Below are 19995 nucleotides of genomic sequence, written 5' to 3' on the forward strand. Positions count from 1 at the left end.
GGGACCCATGGATTGCCCTGTGAGATCAGGGAAGAGAGGTTGTAATCAATTTTTATGGAGTGGCTACTCAGTGTCAGGAGTTTTACAGGTTCAGACAACATAACACCCCATAACAACCCTGAGAGGGTGTGTTGTTCTTTACTCCAAAAGGTGAATGGGCGCAAACCATGTGTGAGGTTCCACTGAGGACACAGTTATAAGTGAAACCCACAGAGCCCCTACTTTCCAAAGGCTTACCTTCTTGAGGATATAATAACAATGCTAATGTTTAATGAGTAATGGAGTACCAGTTCTATTTTATGTGCTTTGCACACACTATTTCATTTAATTATTCAAAACCTCACAAAGGAGGGAGTAATATCAGACCCCAGTTTGTGACTGGGGAAACTAAGGCACAGACAGGCAATTAACTTGCCCCCGTCATAATCTGGTCAGTGGCAGAACTGGTATTCTAACCTGACCCAAGGGGCCTGGCATCAGAGCTCGTGCTCATGACCTCATCCTTTACCACCTCTAGGATGGGAATATGCTCCAGAGGAAGAGGGTGGAGCCCACATGGCCGGTGATTGGCCAAAGTGGGACTTGAACCCGGGTCTGTCTGACTTTAAAGCCCATGCTTTCTCATCAGGCCACTCACTGATGATGGTAGAAATCTGCACATCACTGTAATAATATACCCTTCCTTCCTTCCCTCCTCCCTCCTTCCTTCCAACAAATGTGTAGTGAGCTCCTTCCAATTATCAGGGACAGGACATTGCTAAAGACTACATTCCTGATGTAGATTAAAAGTCTCTTTAGATACTTTGTGTTTGATTATCAAGGGTGGAGTGTGCAGAAGACAAAAATGCATTCACTCCTCAGTGATTTAGTCAATCATGCATTCAGTAGGTTTGAAAACTTTTCTTGGACATTAGGAAAAGATGATTCTGTTTGCTCCCATCGCGGTTATTTTTAAGTTGACAGATGTTACTTTTCTTTCTTTTTCTATCTCTTGAATGTTTTGGAATGTGCACAAGTCAGCAAAACTTGGGTTTCTTTTCTTTTCTGTTCTCTTCTCAGAGAGGTTTTACCCTGGAGGGCAGGGCCTGGCATTCTGGGGCTGGGATTTCCCCCTTCGTATGTGTTTCTTCAGCTGGTCCTGTCACTTCTGAGCACACAGCAGTGGTGTGCCTGGCCTGGTCCGAATCAAGTGTCGACTGTGTTTTCCCTCTTATCATGTTTCCCCTACAAGCGGACTAATAAATGGAGACAGTCTTTCAATCCCGCCTGGTAGGCGCACCGCGAAAGCAGGGACCTGGGGGGTGAAGGAAGTAAGAAGGCTGGTACTCCGCAAAGCGGTTGGCTTCACAGGCACTCACACAGCTCTGCTGTGGACCTGACCATCGTGTAGAGGAGAAAAGCCACAGACACATGAACACAGGAGAACATGGGCTCTGTTCCATATTCCCCACTCTGTCTCCTAGCCCTTCTGGGAAGATCTGGAACAGGATGGGGAATCTGATCACAGACTCTCATTAACCTGTTTCATGAACACAAAACAACAACAGTCTGACAGCTGTTACCTATGACTTGTCAGCTCTGCTCCATATGTACACCTTGCTCAGGATGGCGGCAGATCTGGAAAGGCCTTCTGCTCTCCGTCTGTCATTGACATGTGCCTGGCCTTTCTGAGGTCCTTCCCCTGTCTCTGGAAACCCACAAGGCCCCCGGAGTTGCTGTCTGTCATAGCTATTTATTTATTTTTATTTATTTAAAAAAAAAATTTTTTTTTAACGTTTATTTATTTTTGAGACAGAGAGAGACAGAGCATGAACAGGGGAGGGGCAGAGAGAGAGGGAGACACAGTTGGGAAGCAGGCTCCAGGCTCCGAGCCATCAGCCCAGAACCCGATGCCGGGCTCGAACTCACATACCGCGAGATCATGACCTGGGCTGAAGTCAGACGCTTAACCGACTGAGCCACCCAGGCGCCCCTGTCATAGCCATTTATTAGAGGTCCCATCATCTGCTCACAAACCCCACAGAGTTTTATTTTATAACGGCAAGTGCTTTCCTTGACTCTGAGCCCTCAGGTCTCCCTCCAGCAAAGCATTTATGATATTTGTGTATCTCCAATCCAATTGAGTGCATTTATCCAGTCTCATTAGGCTGCTGTTCTTTCGGTCACTGTTTGGGCTCCCAAAGACCAGTTAGTCTGTCCTCCTAAGTCACTGTTCAGGTCAAATCTCTGTCTGTCTGCACGGTCTCTCCCCTCCCTGGTTTGGGATGGTCAAAAGCCAATTCACAACTGCAGTAAAACCACGAAAAGGCAGGTCACATCCTAGGGCTGGTCAGGACTTGGTGACAGTGTGAATGTGGAACTTAAGGGGAGGGAGGAGTCAGAGATGGCAGCTCGAGTCGGATCCCAGGTGGCCTGGGAATGACGTTTCCACACGCACCCACAAAAGGGCAGACATGGGAGACACCGGTAAGAGGAAGAAGAGCTGGTTTACGAAACGGATACCTGTGACGTGATAAGTTTAGGACACGATGAGTTTGAAATACGGGCCGGACATTCCAGTAGGACTGCAGGTCCAAGGTTTAGGAAGAGATCAGAACATACAGATTTGGGGTTCATCTGCACAGACATGATGGTGGTTGCTGCCAAATTTGGGCATCATTTGAGAGGAATCACTGAGAGAAGAGAGTCAAGTCCAGCTTGGACCAGCACCCCGTGGAGGAACGAGAGAAGATTGGAGAGGCTGGGGAGAGGCTGGGGATGAGCCAGGGTCTCACCAGGTCACTGAAGACAGGGACAGGAGAACTTCAGAACGTCTAGATCAACTGTAAAAATGGACATTTTGTTGCGAGGTAAGCAGAAGAACAAAAAAGGTATTAAAAAACCCACGTGAAAGAACCAACAACAAGAAAGCAGCTCTGGAACTCTTGTGGCCTTGGATGTCTCTACGTGTACCCAGTGCAGGCCACAAACAGAGGGAGCCTGAAGCGTAACCACACAGAAGGAAACAAACAGCGAGATGAATCACACACACATCACCGGCGTGATGTGACAGTCCACATGCCTGGGACACAGCGGTGAAGAATGCCTTGTTCAAAAGAGCCACAGTTCAGAGACGGGACCAGGAAGATGATCACACAGCAGGACCATTTACATCAGATATCTTTCTGACTGTATCACTGAACGTGTTGATCACGCCTTCACTTCCTGATTTAAGGAACCCGAAATTTCTTGTCTGAGGGAGCCAATAATATATTATTATTTCTAAGTGCAATTTGAGTTGTCGGTCCTGTCATTTGTAATTGAATGACACCTCACTGATACGGCTTTTTATTTGGTCTTCCTGATTTTAATTCTCTGGCCTCCCTTCTACTACAAGGTCTCCGGTGTCTTCTTTCTAAACCATACGTGTAACAATATCACTGCCTTGCTTAAACCCTGCTACAGGCTCCTCAGCAACTCCTGGATAAAGTCCAGACTTCCTTGGGTGTTATACAAAATCCGTTACCTGGTTTCAGATGACTTGTCTCTTGCCACTTCTCTTAGATGAGAATTTAAGTGACTGAACTGTTTTGTTTTGAAAAGTTCTATTTGGTTCTTTTCCAAACTCGTCTGTTTCATCATGCTGTTATCATCTTTCGTGTTACTAGCTTGTTTTAGCCTCTAGTTTATAATTTTGTGGGGTGAGCTTGTCTGCAGGAGGGATGTTTTTCTCTGGGAGTCCCACACATACCAGGTTGTAGACACTTCCTTCAGAATGGTCGTGTGTTAGCTTCTGCTAGCGTCTTGTGGACTCCAGTAGCCTAGGACCAGATTTTACGTTAATCTCTTTGCTTGCGGTTCTTGCACAATGGGGGTAATTTTGTTTGACTGCATCTATTCATGAAGCACAAAGTTGGGGTTTCTTCCCTTGAGAACCATTCTTTTCTACCCATGTGCTGTCTCAGACAGGCAGAAAATTTCCTTTTTTCTTCCCTGGCTTGTGGAGTAGAGGGTGGTGTTAGTTTCTCTTTCACAGTCAGGGTAGCCCTTTGAGGCTCTGTTTTATGCAGGGGTTTCTGTTCAATCCTCCCCTGACCCCCATACTTGGGTGGGTCCAGACCACGTTTCCTGTTCCTTCATATGCACTAAAGCCTTACCTCAGGGCCTAGAGCCAGTATACTTGTCTGACACCCCCAGGGCTACAGCAGCACCAGAGCTCTTTAATTCTCCATCTCTGGGTTCCTTCTTTATTTCTGGCATATGGAATTCCTTTGATTTCTTCTCCACCTTCCTCCTCCTTCCCCTCTACTCCTTCCTCCTCCTTTTCTTCTTCTCCTGCCCTTCCTCCTCTTCCTCCTTTTTCTTCTTACTTTGGAATTTTTTCCTGGATTTTTGCATATTCATTTCAATTCATTTTGTTTCAATTCATTTGTAGCTAGAGGAGAGTCCTGTCATGTAAGTACTTTTTTTTTTTTTTAAATCATATCCTACCTCTTTAGCCAGGTCATACTCCTCACCATTTTCCCTAATGTGTTACTTGCACTGTCCATTCATTCACCCACAAATACACATGAATATTTTTTTAGTGTGTACTTTGTACCAGGCACTGTTCTAGGTGCTTGGAATATAGCATTGAAAAGAATTAGAAAAATATTCCTGAGCTCATGAAGCTTACCTTCAGACAGGAGGAAACAGAAATGTGATGAACTAGAGCTCCATGGATGAGTATGAACAAGTATCAGAAACAATTGTATAAAATAGTAAGCTTCCAAATAATTTGTGCAGCATGATATCCATTTTATAATGTTAAATATGTGTAGCCCAGTATTATTTCTGGATACGTCATAGCCAGTAAACTAAAAGTATGCAGAGGAAGGAGATCCACTATGTTTAGGAAGTGGTTGCCTCCAGAAGGAAGGAAGAGAGGACTATGCGGGATGCATCATCTACTTCTCTAATGGTTTGTTTTGTTTTGATTTCTTTTAGGCTTATTTATTTATTTTGAGAGAGAGAGCACAAGTGTGGAAGGGCAGAGAGGGAGGAAGGGAGAGAATCCCAAGCAGGCTCTGTACCACCAGCGCAGAGCCTGATATGGGGCTCGAACTCATCAACCGCGAGATCATGCCCTGAGCTGAAGTTGGACACTTAACTGACTGAGCCACCCAGGCACCCCTGTTTTGTTTTGATTTTAAAGATTTTAAGTAATCTCTACACCCAATGTGGGGCTCTAACTTACACCTTGGAGGTGAAGAGTCATAGGCTGTACCAACTGAGCCAGCCAGGTGCCTCTCTAATGGTTTAAATATCTTTTTAAATTACATATGTGAAGTAAAAGTAACAAAACGTTAAGATTTAACAAAACTGGGTTGTGGTTACACATATGGTTATTATAATAGTCTCTTCATTTTCTGTATGATTGAAATAGCTCATAATAAAATGACAAGGCTAAATGACTTTTAAAATGAGACTTAAAAAGAAGTCAATACTGGGTGGCGCAGTCGGTTAAGCGTCCGACTTCAGCCAGGTCACGATCTCGCGGTCCGTGAGTTCGAGCCCCGCGTCAGGCTCTGGGCTGATGGCTCGGAGCCTGGAGCCTGTTTCCGGTTCTGTGTCTCCCTCTCTCTCTGCCCCTCCCCCGTTCATGCTATGTCTCTCTCTGTCCCAAAAATAAATAAAAAACGTTGAAAAAAAAAATTTAAAAAAAAAAAAAAAAAAAGAAGTCAATAGTAATAAGTGTAAGTAAATAAATTACATAGTATGTTGGAAGGTAGTAAGTTATATGGAAAAAAGAGAAAAGGTAGAGCAGGGTAAACGGTACAGGGAGGCGTGCGGGTGGCAGACAGGCTGAGAATCTGGAGTAGGGTAGCCAGCCTAGTGTTCACTGAGGAGGCATTTTTGAGGCAATTGTGAGAAGATCTTAGTGAAGAGATGACCTTCTTGCCTGTCTTAGATATCATTTACTCTACTGAAACCAAGATAGTAGCCCCAGGAGAAGCTGGGTGGGTGTGTTACAGCCATGAACTGGGAGAACTCAGTGACAAAGATACGGAGACAGTCTAGAGTGCACGGCAGGTGGGTGTTGCTACCTTTCAGCAAGACAGGCCATGTGGGAAGACAATCAGGTTCGAGAGGTCTTCAGTCATTGAAGGGAAGTAAGGTTTATCTTGTAATTAGGTCAAAAGGAAATTACCTAGGGAACAAGAAGCTATATGTGGGACATATCTGCAATCATATTTTTCCAATAAATGCACAAATTTATTTTTGTATGGATTATCCCCTGTGTAACCTGAGAACATAATAGAAAATAATGTCTGTAAAAGTGATTTGCACAGATCCAAGACCATATCATTTGAATAATTAGCCTTCAGCTACCTCTCGATCTAGGGATACATTTTTTAGGACTTAGGCTTGAGGCCAGGATTACAGAGTGATACCAGTTACGCCAGTCAATGTGGCTTTGATTTCCTGCATTCCACCCAGACCTCCTTCTCCATCAGACCACTCCCTACCTAGTTCTCTCTCTGAAGCCTCGTGGACTAGGTGCGACCCATCTCTGCATAGCAACTCTGAAGTGTTTGAGGACAGTTACTGTAATTTCCCAAGTCTCTTCTCCCGGAGAAGGGGCACTCATTCTTCCAACCAGTCGTCATGTGAGCCATGGCATGTTGTTCAGAGACAAACCCCACCACCCCCACTGGCCACCTTCTTGCAAAGATATCCCATCGTGTCAATGTCTGTCTTAAATGCCAGATGTGCACAAAATGCACTGATCCCTATTGCTATTAATGCAGCCCAAGATTATACGAATGTTTCAGTTAACGCCAGTGTATAGTTTTCACATGGACAGCTTACCATGTCTGCATGCTTATTCCCAACTTCACCATTATCTGGGTCACATTTGCATCTTGTTTGCAGAAAAAAACATGAAAGAATGTATCAAGTGTTTCAGTTAAGTAAAATAAGCATTTATATCGTCCCCCAATCTACTGGAACCTTTTTCATAAAGTAGGTAGAACAGTTTTATGAGTCTCCTTCCTAATAATCCATGCTGACGTCATGTAATAATCCTTGCTGTTCTAAAGGCTCACACACCACATATTTTAAAATCCATTTTAGAATTGGATTCAGATTGATGTCATATTTAATGATCTATAGTTTCTGGAATTTATTTATCCTCTCTTTTTTGAATTCAGAAATACATTTTTCCCCAACTTTCACCACTGTGCGTTACCACTGGTGTAGAAGGAAGGACAATGCCCTGGTGGCCAGGGACCGGTGGGTTCAGACCAGATTTGCTCCTAGCTAGCTGTGCAACCTTGAGCAAGTCGCTTGACTCATTTGTAAAAATTAATGTTTGAGGCTGTAACCACTCTGAGTGCCTCTTGCTTACTTTTTAAAAATATGTTTATCCTTTTTGATAATAAATTACCTGTATCTTCTGATTCCAATGTATAGTCTTAGAGTGAATTGCTTCCCCTTGCTAAGAATACATGTGCCACACTGAAACATAGTTCAATAACCAGGTTGATTGGGCTCCTTTTGTATTGGGGCACCTGGGTGGTTCAGTCGGTTGGGCGTCTGACTTCGGCTTGGGTCATGATCTCACAGTTTGTGGGTTCGAGCCCTGCATCGGGCTCTGTGCTGACAGCTCGGAGCCTGGAGCCTGCTTCGGATTCTGTGTTTCTTCTCTCTCTGCCACTCCCCAACTTGTGCTCTGTCTCTCTGTGTCTCTCAAAAAATAAATGTAAAAAATTAAAAAAAATATCTTTATTGAAATGTAATTCACTTACCATACAATTCATCCATGGAAAGCGTACCATGCCATGATTGTCGGCATATTCACAGAATTGTACATCACCACAATCTAAGTTTAGGACATATTCAACCCTTGTTCTTAAGTCACCTCGAGCAACAGCTTACCCTGTGGTCTGTACATGCTGGGGTAACAGACTAAGATCTGGGGCTCAGAACCCTCTTTCGATTGTTTTCCCCATTCCTAAATTGTATTTCCTCATTCACAAGTATGGCTGGTACTTAGAACAGCATTGGCTTGCCTAGTATGAATGAAAGCCTTGGGAAATGCCTATATACCTCTTCATTGGCCCACCCACTAAATGCGTATTCACTATGTTTTCCCGAGGTGGTAGAAATTACATGACTCTTTCCGTAGCCTAAAGAAATGGACTCTTGGTACCACAGGGACCTTCCCCCATTCCTTAATCACCAAAACACACTTAAGTCTCTCAATTCATGAACAGTTATTTTTTGAAGCTACCATGTACCAAGTTCTGGACATTCAAGGCTCTAGAGATTCAGGAGTGAATAAGATAGCTATTGTGGCCCCTGTTGGAAGAGAGAATCAGGAAACAATGATTAAATTGATATAGTTTCAGATAGACATAAGACTGTATATAGTCCCCATAACAGTTACAGGAGTAACAAAAACATCTGTTGAAAATTAAATTTGTAGAAGGCAAAGGGCCAATTACTTGATCCTCAAAAGTGGGAGTTCATGAAAGACTGGCCTCCTAATGGAGAAATCACCTGGGTCAGAAGGAAAAGTCCCAAGAGCTGTATTCCCTCTAGCAAACAAAGAAATGGAAGTGAAGAACCTGCCTGTGCACCAAATAGAACTGTCTATCAGGGAACACGTATGGGCCATTCACTTGCTCTGGGTCCATAGAACAGAAGACTTGCCAGATAAAGTCTCTCACTGGGAGACTTTGAGTGCAGTAGGTAAGTCAAGTTCTAATGGGACACAAATGGAAGGCACACACGGGGATCACTTGAGGAGAGACTTGAGTACAGACATAGGTTTTGAAGGCAGGGGAGGGTGTGGGGAAACCGCCAGAGATAGCAGAAAGTACAGGGGCCTGAGGCTAGTCACAGAGGGATGCTCTTATTGCCCCCAGACTGAAGAAACGGGAGCCTTGAGGAGAGGGCTGCCCTACACGAGATGTGACTGTTGCCCTCCCCAAGAAGAAGGGATTAGATAACTTTCCTCCTCCCTCCGCCACAAGTTGGCACTTTTTTCCCAATGTTCTCTGATGGCTGAACTCAGCAGGAAGCAAGAGGGCAAGGGTGCTCTTTTGTGTCATCCTTGCAGATCAGTCTCCCAGGACACAGCAGGGTGGAGAAAGATGGAGAGTGGATTTGGAAGGGCAAAGGGAAGACATCTAGTCCATGGTGGAATTGGGGGAAGTTACATCCTGGCCTCTCCCTTCTTCACAAACTCCCCTTCCTCTGCTACCCTCCAGTTCCTTAACTAGGTACTTGGTGTGTTATGGAAGGAAAAGCAAGGGCAGCAAAGGTCTGGAATCTGATACTCAAAGATTCAAAATCTCTGAGTCCCTTATCATGTATAAGACACTTCTCTGAATCTGTGGCCTTTGTGTACAGGTTAAGAGCATGGGCTCTGGAGTCAGGCTACTTGAGTTTAGATCTTGCCTCTGCAACTTATCGTGTAATACTCTCGCTCTCTCTTTTCACTTGGCATTCGATTCCATTTTTGAACACAGTGCTTGAAGGTACTGAGTACTACCGATGGGCATTTCTGTCTGTCGATGGGGATTATCTTACCTAGATGGGAGTTACTCTTATGGAAGTCAAACAAGATGATGCACACCAAAGGACGTCGAAGATGATAGAGCACCACATAACAGCACTGGAGCCATCACTTCCCCTTGTCCTTCTTCTATCCTCCTTTGTTCCTTCTTTCTTTCATATCCGTTGAGCAAATACTTATGGAGTCAGACACCGTCCTGGGTACGGAAGAACCAGCGGGAAACAAGGTCGTCGTGATCCCCAAGCACACATCCAGTGGGGCGTGTGGGTGATAAGCGCACAATGAAATCAATGAGCGGGGTGATGTCAGATGGTGGCAGGTGCCATCAAGAAATTAGAACAGGCGCTTATGTTAGGTAGTAAGTGTGGGCATTTGGGTAAGGAAACTACTTAGTGTGTGCAGGAAGGTCTGCCTAGAGGGGGAATTTGAGCGGAGACGTGAACGACAAGGAATATTCTGGCTTTGGGAAGACTGTGGCGTGAGGTGATGGAAGGGTCTAGGCTGAGGGAACACAAGTACAAAGTCTCTAACCCAGGAGCAAGCTTGGTGTACTCGAGGGATGAGAAGAAGGCCAGAGTGTTTGGAGCCCGGTAGGAGATGAGGCTGGAGAGGTGGACAGGAGTTGCAGTTGTAAGGCAGGAAGTAAAGGCACATCACGATGTGAATCTGTTTCTTCATCTTGCTTAGACACTGTCAAGGTGGGTGTGAGGATTAAGATGGCACAAGGAAGACATCTAGCATTGTTCTGAGAAGAGGGCCGGCCCTGAGGGCTAAGATACAGGGGTAATGCTTCCCAAGAAGGGGTACTGCTGCTGAGCTTGAGCCGGGGAAGATGACCTATGCAGAAAGCCAGAGGCAGGGTGTTCTCAGCCAGAGGTGGGGCCACTTGGATGCAGAGGAGGAGATGCACAGAAAACTTGTGCAGAACAGAAAGAGAAATAATCCAGGCATTAATGCCGAGGGTGGGTGCTTAGAGTTGGTCCTCAGATCCAGGGAACATGTTTGCAGGGCTGAGTGTGAGAGCCATGCCCTCTCCCTGTCTTCCATTGCGTGATGTGCCCATGGGCGGAGTGGCCACCAGGTTTGGCTGAGATCTTAGGCTGTGGGACAGAGCCCAGTTATGTGCCCACTGGGGAGGCAAGAGACTTCTCTCACACCCTCAGTTGATTCCAAGAGGGTACCAGTTACCTTCCAGAAAAGGACAAATCATCATACTTTCACAGTAAATGAGAACTGGGATGCCTGGGTGGCTCAGTAGGTTAAGCGACCTACTCTTGATTTCAGTTCAGGTCGTGATCCCAGGGTTGTTAGTTTGAGCCCTGCGTCGGGCTCTATGCTGAGTGTGGCGCCTGCTTAGGATTCTCTATCTTCCTCTGTCTCTCTCTGCCCTTCTCCTGCTCATGCTCTAAATAAATAAACAAACAAACAAACAAACAATAATTAAAAACAAAATAAATGAGGATATTAGCTAGTGTCATATGGTGGAAAGAGCTCTGGAATTTGAACCGAGTTATGCCCCTCTATTTATCCTTTTAACCTTTTGCAAACCACTTAATTTCTCTTAAGTCACAGTTTCCTCATTTGTAAAATGGAGACATCACCTACTCCCCAGGGCCAGTGGAAGAATTCAGTGACATAATGTATAAAAAGCTTTATTTCCATTCCCTCCGTCTCCACCCCTGTGTGGCCTCTACAGCCTATAAGTAGATTCCGAAGCTTGTTGGATATCCCGTGATTGTCAGTCAAAGAAGCGATGCCAGAGAAAGCGGCCGAAGAGCAGGTTTCCTCTGGGTTAAACCCTGCCAGCAAAATTAACTCCTCAGACTGGTTTCCTTCCTGCTCGGTCAGATATCCACAAGCGACGTGCTTATTCTCCAAGGCAACAGCAGATGCTTATATCAACACAGGGGAGAGGCTCAGACATTTAAAAATAGAAAACAAGGTCAAAACGCTCAATTTGGCCAGTAAACACTGACCTCTCACAAACATTTTTAAAACCCCAAGTACAGATCTGGCACATATTCATACACTCTGCTTCAGCTTCTTGAGATGCACTTAGAATCTCCCGAGTGGCCAGGCCGAGCGCCCCCCCAAGAACTTACAGGACGATGGGATCTGTGATCTGTCTTCATGCAGGAAATATTCTATGCATTTAGATGGAATATTTTTTAGTCTGTTAGCCTCTATTTGAATATTTGAGTGGATTCTTGCTGCACAGGATGTTTCATTCTGACTCCAGCTCAGTGGGTTGCTAAGGTGAACGCGTTGATGATTAATTCTGTTCATAAACACACTGGAAAGAAGGCGGGGGTGCAGGGGGTGGGGTGGGGGGAGAAGGCCCTGGTGTATATCGGCGTTTTAAATGCTGTGAATTGGATTCAATTTAATTATTTCCTCCCCATGGCTTTAAATTGAAGGGCTTCAAAATCAGGAGTTACTGCTCATACACTTAATTATTTTCCCCTGGTAAAAGAGAATGGACTCTGAAATAAAAGGGCTCCAAAGCAGAGGCAGTTCGAGGGCAGGGAGCAGCCGGAGCCCCGGGTTCCCCCTACCTGCTCAAGTCTTCCTCGGTGCCTCTTACTCTTCATTACTAAAAATAGGGCCAGCCACCTCCAAAACCTTTTCCAGTTGCGGCACCAGTATTTGGAGATTTTGACTCTCTCCCGGTACCATAAATCCTGCGGCGCCCTCGAGTGCTGGAAGGACAAGGTGATCTGGTGTGTGATCTGGGGGAACAGAAGGCACCTCCCCCCTGAGCCGCACATCCCTACCTGCACAGCCAGAATCATTGTACCACACGCCCAGCCACCTCTCGGAACCGTCTCGAGGATGGAAAACCAAAATCAGGTGATGAATGCAGAACAGCTACCCTGAGCACTCCAGAGAGGTTGGGATGTTGAGAGTCTCCGGAGGGGAGCGTGAGGCGAGGGCTGAGGGCAGAGGTGGGGAGGGTAACGGGTGAGTTCACAAGGACATCGGGCAAAATGGCAAATTCTGCTCTCTGTCTGCGGGGGGCTGCAAGGGCTCAGTGGAAGCGGCCTCCAGAGACTGACCCGTTGTCACAGCATCGCCTGGTGTGAGCATCTGGGCTCGGCCCAGAGCACAGCAGTCTTGGCCCCACATTGCTGTGCCTGGAGGTGGCACGGGGAGGCTGCGTGGACACGTCGTCCTCGTCACCCTGCCAGCCACACAGAACACAGGATTCAGGGTAGCTTCCACATGAAGATGTGAGTGGTTCCCCAAGCTCTACAAACATGTCAGACACCTGCAGTCTGTCCTCAGGAGCTGGTCATACTCTTTGTTAGGCTTCCACCTCTGTTTCATCATCTTCTCCCTGGCCCCCAGGTGTATACAGGTGAACCTCAAAGGCATGCTGGGGCTACAAAATCTCAAGGGATAAAGGAGAAAGGTGAAGGATGTTTGCAAAGAGGAACAGGTTTTCATTTCTTCCAGTCATTCCCCATCTTTTCTTCTCCTCATTTACTTTGAAAGTATGATGACTCATTCTTTTCTGGATGGCGACTGCTGCCTTCTGGGAATCAACTGAGGGTACGAGAGAAGCCAAGAAATTTCTCTTGGGCACCTGACTGGGCTCTGTCCCACAGCCTAAGAGTTCTGTGCTATGTACATTCGTGTTTTTTTGTTTTGTTTTGTTTTTTATGGTTAATATGGGGACACTGTTTCCTCTGGATGAACTATAAGATTATAAATATTCTTGTAAGTGGGAGTAGGAGGCTCCATGGTAGGGGTAATCAGCCTTATTCTCTTGGGTCTGGACCACTGGGGTTCTAGACTAGCTTGAGAGCTTTCTCCAGGGCAGCACTGAGACCTAACTGTCCTTCCTCACAGGGAAATTATCTTTCTCTGCTCACTCTGGATATGGGGGTGTTGTCTGTTGTGGAAGTGATGAGTCCCTTGTCCTCTCTGATCCATCTTTCTACCCCAATGTTGGCCGCTTTCCTGAATGACAGTCTCATCTGTCATCAGGTAGGACGCTGGGTGGCAAGAATAAAAACTCAGGTGCTGACCATTTTCTATCCTTTGTCCATCATCATCATCATTGATGCAGACACTATTGGTTACCCAGTCAGCCTGAATTCCCTGTTTCTTCTTTGCCAACAGAGCCCTGATTTTGTCCTGCTGTCTCTCCTTCTCTGTATAGCCATATGCCTGGGGAAGATGGTCCTATCTCTAGCTCAAAGATAACTTCTGAGTAGTTATATTCCATTCTTGCTGTCAGTGATCATTTCAGGCACAGATTGTGACCTAATCCTGGCCAATAAGATATGCAGTAGGGGTACTTCTGGGAAAAGTTTTCCTTGTTCTTCTGTTGGGCTTTGTGATATCTGCATGTGCTCTCTGGAACTGCAACAGCCGTCCTGTGACCAGCAAGAGAGCTGCTCCGAGGGCGAAGCTGCTGTGCTGGGGATAGCAGAGTAGAAGGCTAAAAAGCACTTGGTCCTCTGGGTTGTATTCAAGCCCTTGAAATAACGAACCTGAAGCCACACTCCCTTGGGATTTCTGATTTCTCAAGTTAGGCAAGTGAGGGATCCCCTTTATTTGTGGCCAAAGGAATTGGATTTATACAGAAATTGGCCTGCAACAACAGGGAAATGGGGAAGTGTGGGATCAGTTGCTTACCTGGCCAAAGGGACTTGAGTAGATCATGGCATAGAGTTAATTATCAGCCATGGTCACCTGAAATGGAGTGTCCTGTGAAGGCAAGGCTTGGGGGGACCAAGTAACAGCTGCTATACAGTTTTATAGAAAGCTCGAAGAAATCATGTTCCATGGACAGGATGCTTCTGTTTGAACTGGACATCTGTAACAGGGAGAATATCAAGTTCAGAGAGAGAGAGATTGAGAAAGACTGATTATAAGGGATTGGCTCACACAATTATGGAGGCTAAGAAGTCCTGAGATCTGCAGTCAGCAAGTTGGAGGCCCAGTACCACCAAAAGTGTAAGTTCTAGTCTGGCTGAGGAAGGAGAAGACCAATGTCCTAACTCAAAGACAGGCAGAGAGAGTGAATTCTCCCTTACTCTCTTACCAAAGGAAAAAAAAGGCCCTTTTGTTCTATTCATGCCTTCAGTGGATCCGATGAGGCTCACTCACGTTAGGGAGGGCAATCTGCTTCACTCTACTGATTCAAATGTTAATGTCCAGAAACACTCCCACAGACACACCACAGAATAGTGTCTGAACATGTATCTGGGCATCCTATGGTCCAGTCCAGATGACACATCAAATTATCCATCACAGATGGTTTAGAGTCCTCTAAGCCCTCAATTTCCCCTGAACCTTCTTTGCTCTGCATGCAGAACAGCCCTTTCCCCCATCTGATGAAGCCGTTTTTCCTAGTAAAAGCATCACAATGACTGATTAAGGAGACAATTCCCCTCTTTCTCAGCTGTACCCATGTCCCCAAACCCTGCCAGCTTCTTTAGAGTACTATCCCAGAGTGTATCACCCCCAATTACAAAACTAAGCCCAGGAGATTATTTTCATGCCAAATCGAATTATGAGAATTTGCTAATTATTTCGGCAAGATCTAGCAAAGGTCAGCAGGAGAGAATTCTGAACACACAAGATCAAGGAGAGAGGAACATAATTCTAAACACGACTGAATTTGTAATATGCGTGAACCAACCAGAGATTCTGAATTCAATGTGTTGGTTCAGTATATTCTGCCTATTTGCTTAACTGCATAAAACCTAGATACAGTAATGGGCCATGCTAAATGAAAATAAGTTGCTGGAACTTCATTATTATAATGGAGAAGAAAGAATTCAAAGACTTATTAGGATGGATTTGTCCAGTAAGGTTCACAAACCCACACCTTTAACTACATGTCCCCTGAGAGGGCCCCCAAGACACTCCCTGCACAAACGCTTTAGGAATACATTGCTTAGGGGAGCACTTTTACCTTTTAAGGCAATGTAGTGACTGATCTCTGTGGACCCAGGATGCTAGCTTCTGTCTTCCCTGTCATGTTTGAAGTGGTTATATACTGAACCTTAACTGGGAAGATAGATAGCAATCAGTTTAGAGAGATTACAGACTGCTGTAGCCACTGTGGGAAAAGAGGACAAGAAATGATCAGAACTATGTGGAATATTAGAATTATTAGAAATAACGTAGTAACGCCAGGGGCCTGGATGATGTTGGGAAATATGAATGTTAGTGGTGCCAATGCCCCTGGTCTCGTGTGCATGTGTGTGTGCGTGTGTGTGTGTGAGTGTGTGTGTATGTGTGTGTGTGTGTGTATGCTTTCCTAAGAGCAGCCAGCAACCTAGTTACCGGAGCTGAGAATGAGAGTGGTTACATTGATCTGTGGTTGGTACTTTTGCAAATATGTGTAAGAAAATGACAAGAGGGTAAAGGAGTTATTGGCATGGAAAGGGTTCAGGTGTTCAGTCATGGGGAGTAGGCTGGACAAGGCAAGGAAGACTGGGGAGAGGGCTGTCAGGAGGAAGTAGGATTAAAGGATTCCACATCTCAATGAGGCTGAAAATAGAAGATTAGGTGAGATAAGGGAATCGCAGAGACTGACTAGCTATTTATCAAGCCTGGTTTTTTTTTTTTGTTTTTTTTTTTTTATCTGACTAGACCACAGATTATTTTCCCTTGTCTTTCTTGTGAACATGTGTCTGGGTTCTGGCTAGTGGACTGTTGGGCACCAATTCTAGGCCTGATCCATAAAAACTTCCTCATGCAATATACCATTGGCTTTCCTCTCTTTATCAGCCTTGGAAGCCACACGGTGAGGATGTTAGAGGCACAGATGGAAGGAACCTGCATCCTTGAATTGCTGCTTGGATGAGAGCTGCCTACTAATCAGCGGCACCCACTGGGGACTTTAAGAGGGTCAGAAATTAATTTCTGTTGTCATAAGATGCTGACATTTTGTGTTTTATCTGCTACAGCAGCTAGTGTTCCCTAACTGATATAGCTGTGTTTTAAAAAAATGGAGGGAAAATTGTGACTCTCAGTTAGGATATTCTGGAGGTGACAGCGAGTTGATAATAAGGACTGTGGAGTAGTCGTGTACCTGAAGTGGAGAGGAGATGGATGTCAATGGAAGGAAGAGATTAAAAACACAGGCAGTTGAGTGTCGGATGTCAACATAGATATTAATGTTGTCCAAGATGATGACAGGATCAGTGGAGAAGAGTAGACTGTGAATTAGAATAGTCTGATATCAGCTAGTACTTACTGGGTGCTGAGCATTTTGCCTTTAATCTTTATAACCACCAAATGTAGTTGGTATGACTATTACCCTATCTAATGAACAGGGCACCTAAGCTTTCGAGGGATTGAACTTGAATTCAGTCTACTTGGCTTCAAATCCATGTGCTTAAGTATTACATTAAAATTTACCTGAACCATATGAATTTAAACAGCAAAAAAAATTCACCTATGTCATAGATCAAAAGGTTTCAAATAATTAGAACAAAAATCTCGGTCAAATATTAATGTCAGGATTCCTAAACAAGGTGCATAGATTAATTTCTCTGCATCTATTGGTGCAGACTCCAGAGTCTAGGCCACAGTAGTCTCTGATGTTCCCTTTATGCTATCGTTGAGTCTCTTCAGAATTTTATGAAAGACTCTTCATTGAATTTCTTTCAGTGACTGTATCATCTAATCAACTGAGCCTCACTGTACTAAGGACTAAGCAGGGTCAGAGAGGCGAAGTGACTTACACCAAGCCCAGATTAACCAAGTCAGGTCTTCCGATCCCAGCCCTGTGCTTTTTCCCGTATGTGAGTTAGATCAGAGATCAGAGGTTCCCCCCCACACACACCTTTTTTTTTTAAGTCTATGGAAGTTTTTCTTAAAATAAAAATGTGTTTGGAAAACTAGCATGTACAGTGGATAGAAACAATTGTGTATTCTCCTCTGTACTTGTTTGTGTGCCCATAATATTTCCTAATAGTAAAAACTACTCTGCTTGGATGAACAAGGATAGGACAGGTGCCCCCTTTTTCCTACCTTCTTCCTACAGCAACCCCAGAGACACTTCCCGACTTCAAAACCTCCCTCTGCAGAGCACAGGTGACAGTAAGTGTAGCTTTTAGTTCTCTAGTGACCAATGCAAAGAAGGAAGCATGATTGCAGGAGTGATAGAACCAATGTGGTAAAACCAATCCATTGATTAAGAGAAGCAAAATAGGTCATTCCAAATATACTGAATACTAATCCTCTAGAAATATATATATGTATATATATAGATATATCCTCTAGAAATTTATATGCATACATATATGTATATATATGTATATATATATGAATGTGTATATATATGTATGTATATATATATGTATACATATATATTTCTAGAGGATATATATATCTATATACATATAGATATTTCTAGAGGATTAGTATATATATAAATATATACATATATATTTCTAGAGGAAATTTTTATATAAATAAGTAAATATACATACATAATGTATATATAGAATATTTATTTATTTTTAACCCAGAAGCCATAAACGGTATTTAAAGTGTGTATACCAAAGAAACTATTTCATATATAAGACTGTCAAGAACACCATTGTTCTCACTAACTCCTAAAAGGGAATTATGTATATACGTACCAAATGTAGAATGGGTAAATAAATTGTGGCACTTTGAGACATGGGAATAACCTATAAGCGTGAAAATGAACAAACTACAGGTACATTCGGGAGCATGAATGAATCTTAACATAATATCGATATATATAATGTGTATAAAACAGTATGTGTGTGGGGAGCCTGGGTGGCTTAGTTGGTTAAGTATCCAACTTTGGCTCAGGTCATGATCTCATGGTTTGTGAGTTCGAGCCCCACATCAGGCTCTGTGCCAATAGTTTAGAGCCTGGAGCCTGCTTTGGATCCTGTGTCTCCTCTCTCTACCCCTCCACTGTTCACTCTCTCTCTCTCTCTCTCTCTCTCTCTCTCTCTCTCTCAAAAATAAATAAACATTAAAAAAATTTTAAAACAGTATGTGTGTTTAGAAAACTGTATTGCTGAGGAAGCATACGTAAGTTCAAAACTATAAAGGAAAGCAAAAGAGTGATTATAATAAGAGTTAAGATACTAGTTACCTTCCAGGGGCAGAGAGAGTATTAAGGAGGGAGGAGAGGTGTGCTTGGCTTGGATGGGGCTTCACAAGATTGTTCATTTGCCAAACTCTGTTGTTTTATACACTTTTCAGAAATTATTCACCATAATTAAATTGTTTCGAGTGGTGTGCACACACACAGAGGCACGTGCATGCACACACACTTGGATTCCCAAGGAGAGAAATCTTTGGTGGATTTCCCTGCAAAAGTTGCACTGTAATGAATAGCAAATACTCATCAATATCACCTTCATATTAAACATAGCCATGTCCTTCTTCAAGACTTCTTTTTACAGTGGTTCTTCTGGCACCACACCAAAGCTTGCTCTGCTGGCTTGTTTGCTTTAAGCTAAGATTAAATTCCACAGAACCTAGAGGAAATCTGGGTTGCCAGATTAATTCTCTTTAGGAATTACCTCTTTTACCAGAGGTTTGCAAGGGTTTTCTGACAGTGAGTTCAAGATGGTCTCTCTCAACAGGTTGCTGGGATGGGCCTGTTCTCAACTGCTAGGCATGAGAAAGGATCATCTCCCTACACTGGGAACTGAAGCATCATGACAAACAAACAAACACAAACAAAAAACATCTGCCTGAATGGAAGGCCATTTCCAGTTTTGATTGAAGAGAGCTGGAAAGTCCCTGCAACCAGGGCCAAGATTTCACTTGGAAAGTAACTTTGAGTCTGTGGCAATTCATAGAAAAATGGAAAGTTGAGACGCTACAGTTCTTTGTCATGAGGCATGGCTATGGTTATTTGAGCCTAGACAAAAACACCCATACAAGGTCTGGATTTGGTAAATTTAGCTCCTTGGAATACTACTCTTCAAGACAAAATAGATGTGGACTGTCCATCTAGATACATCAATGCAGCTAATTGCTCTGGGGTTATTGGCTCTGTTAAGAATCTTCCTAAAATAACTTCAGTTTTAGCACAGTAGAGCCAAAGCCTGTCTTAATGGTGATAATAAAAATGGGTATTTAATGTCTGTGAAAAACATTGGTAGTTCATAATGATAAAGCCATGTCATTGGCATCTAAGAGAACTCTTAACTTTCTGTTTTTTGCTGCGTATATATGGGCATATATGGGCATCTAGCTCATCCCCCCTCCTCCCAAATCAAGTTGTTAATGGACACATTAAAAAGAAGGGGGAGGAGCACCTGAGTGGCTCAGTTGGTTAAGTGTCTGACTTCAACTCAGTTCACGATCTCATAGTTCATGAATGCAAGCCCCTCAATAAACTCTTCTGCTGTCAGCATAGAGCCCACTTTGGACCCCCCCCCCGACTCTCCCCCACTTATTCTCTCTCTCTCTATCTCTCTCTCTCTCTC

General features: G+C 44.1%; 1 protein-coding gene across 5 annotated transcripts in view; it reads left to right on the forward strand.

Moving 5' to 3' along the window:
- POU2AF2 (POU class 2 homeobox associating factor 2) overlaps positions 1 to 19995 on the forward strand; it is a 490852-nt gene that overhangs the window by 140636 nt on the left and 330221 nt on the right. The window lies entirely within an intron of this gene.

Source organism: Neofelis nebulosa, chromosome 10, assembly GCF_028018385.1.
Source record: "Neofelis nebulosa isolate mNeoNeb1 chromosome 10, mNeoNeb1.pri, whole genome shotgun sequence".
In the NCBI taxonomy this organism is placed as follows: domain Eukaryota; kingdom Metazoa; phylum Chordata; class Mammalia; order Carnivora; family Felidae; genus Neofelis; species Neofelis nebulosa.